The sequence below is a fragment of the Chiloscyllium plagiosum genome, chromosome 12, assembly GCF_004010195.1.
Source record: "Chiloscyllium plagiosum isolate BGI_BamShark_2017 chromosome 12, ASM401019v2, whole genome shotgun sequence".
In the NCBI taxonomy this organism is placed as follows: domain Eukaryota; kingdom Metazoa; phylum Chordata; class Chondrichthyes; order Orectolobiformes; family Hemiscylliidae; genus Chiloscyllium; species Chiloscyllium plagiosum.
The window spans coordinates 3,369,579-3,375,083 of NC_057721.1; the positions used below are offsets into that span (position 1 = coordinate 3,369,579).

General features: G+C 44.5%; 1 protein-coding gene across 1 annotated transcript in view; it reads left to right on the forward strand.

Annotated features, from left to right (window-relative positions):
• The window catches only part of LOC122555476 (angiotensin-converting enzyme-like), a 62,742-nt gene that overhangs the window by 21,390 nt on the left and 35,847 nt on the right, over nucleotides 1–5,505 (forward strand). The window lies entirely within an intron of this gene.

Here is a 5,505-nt window from a genome sequence, read left to right on the forward strand (position 1 = left end):
ATGTTATATACCATGTGTCGGGGTATGTTATATACTGTGTGACTATATGTTTACGTGTGTGTTTTAATGTTGTCCCTCAGACCAGGTTTTCCATTTGTTGAGGTTGTGTCTAACCTGTGACCTGGCTTCATTTTTCTGCTTTTTCCCCATTTCCGTTCATACATTCAGAAACAGAAGCCATCTCTGCTTAAACCGTCAAATTGTTACAGCATCCGGTGACACCTACCAAAGCAAGTTTGAAGCTCTTATTACCTTTTAGATGAAAAAGAATTTCCTAATTGCATTCTTGATAAATGGAGATCTCATTTTATTGGAAGGTGAATCTGATCCTTGATGTCACAACCTGCAAAAATCATTTCTCTCGATCTACCTGTTCCTTCAAATCTTCAATACTTGATTATATTACCTAGAGCCAACAAATCTCGATCAAGTATAATCCTAGTTTATGTGATATCTTTCCTGGCAATTTAACCCTTGGAATCTGGATATCATTCCAATACATCTGCACTGTACTCTTTCCAAAGCCAAAATATTCTTCCTAACGTGTGGTGCCCAGAGCTGGCATCTATCAAAAGTTCCCTGACAGAGCTGATTTGTATTATACTCCAATCGATATAAAAACTCAGTTTATTCTGCTTCTCCTTATTCCTCCATTGAAAATGCATCTCTTCACACTTCTCAGTGTTCTCTGCATCCATCTATTTTACTAATCTTCCTCGGTTTTCCTGAAGTCTGTTGCTATCCTTTTCACTGTCACGTTTTCACCGACGTGAGTGTCGATAGCCAGAGGACACCAGAGTCAGAATAATTTATCACGAAACACAGAGCGGAGATGAGTTGACTGTTTTTCTTACAGCAAATGCTTATGATCAGAGCTGCACTGCCTGAAAGGGTGATGGAAGCTAATTCTCCAAAAAAAGCATAACTTATTTCTGAGATTCTTTACATCTGCAAACTTTGAGCTGATGTATATTACCTCAGGTTTAATGTATATCAGAATAGAAGTGACTTTACCTCAACAACCACACCAGCAGTAGCAGAAGTGAACTATATCCTGAAGTTCACATTCATTCGGCAGAGGACAGTATAGTATAGGAACAGAACCCTTCAGCCCACCATGTCTGTGCTGATAGTTCTGCACCAGACCACACCCCCTCAAAACATTTCAAGAAAGTAGTCTGGATCCTAACTTTGCTAGTTGTTTAAAACGGGGTGTGAAATGGATATTCCAGGAGGGAGGCAGCTGGTCAAACCAGTTAGTTTTAAACAAAACAGAATTTATTTGCAAGTTTACCGAATGAAACAAACAAAAGAGAATAGAGTATAGAATAAATTAACCCAACAGATTATCCCAACTTCATGATGCTGTTCCAAAACCTGCAACAATCCCCATAAACACCTCTTAACACAAAAGGTAAAGTCAACCATAGGGTCTTCCAGGAGAGATGTCAGAGAGAGAGGAGGATCAGCACGGGCCTGCTCCTTTGGGTCCAGCAGCTTTAAACCTTCCTAACTGCTTTCAGTGAACAGCCAGGCTGCCAAAACCAAACCAAACCAAACCAGAGGGAAGCTGAGCTGGGAGAACTGGCCACTCCCCTTTCACTGTACAAGGGTTTTGTTTTTAACTTGAAAGCTTTTTCCTGAGGCAGTATCCGTTAGCTATTATCAAACTGACCCTAAAACCCAACCAAGCCCAGAGCTTTCAGCACCTGTGTTTTTACGACCCCCTGAACAAAAACAATGACAACATCACCTTTTTAAAGCAGCGGAATCATCACACGATCATGATGCAATTCTAAACTAACCCCATCTGCCATACAAGGTCTGTATCTCTCAATACCCTGCCTGTTTATGAATCTGTCTAAATGCCTCTTAAACGTTGCTATCATATCTGCTTCTAGCACCTCCCCTGGCAACACGTTCCAGGCACCAACAATAAAAATATTTGCCTTGCATATCTCTTTTAAAATTTCCCTCACACTTTAAACCTACACTCCCTTGCATTTAACATTTCCATCCTGGGAAAGAGATTCCAACTATCTGCCCTATCCATGCCTCCCATCATTTTATACACTTTATCATGTTGCCCCCTCATCCTCCAACACCCTGGGTTGAGGGAGTCCAGAACTAGACGGCATAGGTTTAGGGTGAGAAGGGGAAAATTTAAAAGGGACCTATGGGGCAACTTTTTCACACAGAGAGTGGTGCGTGTATGGAATGAGCTGCCAGAGGAAGTGGTGGAGGCTGGTACAATCACAGCATTTAAAAGGTATCTGGATGGGTATATGAATAGGAAGGGTTTAGAGGGATATGGGCCGGGTGCTGGAAAATGGGACTGGATTAGGTTGGGATATCTGGTCAGCATGGACAGGTTGGACTGAAGGGCCTGTTTTCATGCTGTACATCTCTATGACTCTACAACAGCCTAGTGAAAACAATCCAAGTTTATTCCTTCAAGCTAATGCACTATAATCCAGGCAACATCCTCTTTTGACCTTCTCCAAAGCCACCACACCCTTCCTATAGGTCAGCGACCAGAACTGAACACAATACTCCAAGTGTGGCCCGACCAAAGCCTTATCCATCTGCAATATGACTTGCCAATTTTTATACTCAATGCCCCACCAGTCTTGCATCACGCACATACACTACACTCAGCCTAGACATACTGAACAGTTTTCAATCCTGTGAGGAATCACATTTACATGCACACAAATACTCACACCTGTGTATTGGTTCATAACCATGACACAAGTTACATGTGGTACCTGAGTCTGATGAAACCTCACTGCACTGAGCTCTGAAGAAAGCTGAGAAATGTAACAAACTAAATGTTTTACTTGGTGGACAAGCTCCCCGAAGACATCCTGGACATAATTTAACTTATTAGGAGAAAGTGAGGACCATACTTGAATGAATCAATGATAGGGATTTTCACCCTCTCACTGGCACATGGATGAGCAATGTTTAATGGGTGGCATGGCAGTTCAGTGGGCAGCGCTGCTGCCTCACAGTGCCAGGATTCACTTCAACATTTGGGTGACAGTCTATGTGGCGTTAGTACATTCTCCCTGTGTCTGCATGATTTGGTTTCCTCCCGCTGTCCAAAGACGTGCAGGATAGGTAGATTGGCCATGCTAAATTGCCCACAGTATCCAGGTATGTGCAGGCTAGGTGGTTTAGGAGGGTGATTGGGTGGGATGCTCTTCAGAAGGTTGGTGTGGACTGGATGGGCTGAACGGCCTACCTCCACACTGTCGGGATCCTGTGATTTTTAATGTCCGTGTGAAATCATATCTCTGAAAGCTGGTTTCAAATTTCCAGCCTGTCTCCTCCAGTTTTACCATTCTGAGCAAGACAAACTGACTGGTTCTATTGCACAGAATCCAGTTCCTTTAGAATTCTTTGGAATAGTAACCATTGTCATTTCTATCCTTCCTTTTCTCAATGAGGACATGCCCAGCTTAAACAATCACTCCTCACAGCCCAATCCTTCCAACCCGTTAATCAATGTGCTCTCTCAAGCCTGTGTCCTTCCAGCAGGTGAAATATCCTTCCGCACTGTGGGAATTAGAACGAGATTGCATAGGCGTGAACAAGTCAGCTGGGAATACTGATGGAACACTCCTCAGTTACCTGAATAAGTGAGGCTCCAAAAATACTCAGGATGTTGAACACCACTCAGGAAGTTGAATTTGGATAAATGTGAGGTAATGTATTTTGGTAATACACATAAGAGTAGGAGTTATACAGTTAATGGTAGGGCTCTGAGTAGTGTTGGCTTTTGTCCGAAACATCGACTCGATAGCTCCTCGGATACTGCCTGAGCTGCTGTGCTTTTCCAACGCCAGACTCTTGGACTCTGGGTAGTGTTGTTGAGCAGAGAGACCTAGGGGTTCAGGTACACAATTCTTTGAAGTTTGCATCACAGGGTGGTTAAGAAGGCATTTATCGCACTTGCCATCATTGCTCAGACCTTTGAGTATAGGAAATATAAACCAAATGAACTGCCGATGCTGCAGATCAGAAACAAAACCAGAAGTTGTTGGAAAAACTCAGCAGGCCTGGCAGCATCTGTGAAGAGAAATTGTTAACGTTTCGGGTTAGGTGACTTTGAATTCTCCTCACAGATGGTGCCAGGACCTGCTGAGCTTTCCCAGCAATTTGTGTTCTTATTGTCTTTTAGTAGAGGACGCTGAGGTTGTACAGAAGATTGGTGAGGTCAGTTCTGGAGAACTGAGTTCAGCCCTGACTGCCCTGTTATAGGAAGGATATTATTAAGCTGGAGAGGGTCCAGAAAAGATTTACCAGGATGTTGCTGTGAACGGAGAATTTCAGCTATAAAATTAGACTGGAAAGATTGGGAGCTTGGGGGGGTGACCTTACTGAGGTTTATAAAATCATAAGAGGCATAGATAAGGTGGATGACATGGGTCTTGTCCCTCGGGTGGGGGTGTTCAAAACTCAGGGGCATGTTTTTAAGGCGAGAGGAGAAAGAAGAAGAGGGGCAACGTTTTTACACAGAGAGTGGTTCGTGTGCGGAATGAGCTGCCAGAGAAAGTGTTGGATGCAGGTACAGTAACAATGTTTAAAAAACATTTATATAAGGTCATGAAAAGGGAAAGGTTTGGAAGGATATGGGCCAGGAGCAGGCAAGTGGGACAGTTTTGGTTTGGAAACATGGCCAACATGACAGGTTGGACCAAAGGTTCTGTTTCCATGCTGTACGACTCTATGACAAACCAACCCGCTCAGTTGGCACCACATCCTTCAGAATCTTGTCTTCAGACTCCTTAAGGGGGAGGGTGTGCAGCCAGAAGTCATGGTGCACGTTGGCACCAATGACATAGGTAGGAAGAGGGGTGGGGAGGTCACTCAAGAGCTCAGGGAGTTAGGCTGGAAGCTAAAAGCTAGGACGGACAGAGTCGCCATCTCTGGGTTGTTGCCGGTGCCACGTGACGGTGAGGCAAGGAATAGGGAGAGAGTGCAGTTGAACACGTGGCTGCAAGGATGGTGTAGGAGGGAGGGCTTCAGGTATTTGGACAATTGGACTGCATTCTGGGGAAGGTGGGACCTGTACAAGCAGGACGGGTTGCACCTGAACCAGAAGGGCACCAATATCCTGGGAGGTAGGTTCGGTGGGGTTTAAACTAATTTGGCAGGGGAATGGGATCCGGGCTTGTAGTCCAGCAAGTAGGCTAGCTGTTTGTCAGGATGTCCAAGAATGTAGGGAGGCTGTGGAGAAAGTAGCACTGACAGGGAATACTTGCGGACACAGAGATGGGTTCAAGTGCGTATACTTCAAGTGCGCAAGGTGTATCAGAAATAAGGTGGGTGAACTTAAAGCGTGGATCGGTACCTGGGACTATGACGGGACTATGGCCATCACGGAAACGTGGATAGAAGAGGGACAGGAATGGTTGTTGGAGGTTCCTGGTTACAGATGTTTCAGTAAGATTAGGGAGGGTGGTAAAAAAGGAGGGGGGGTGGCGTTGCTAATTAGAA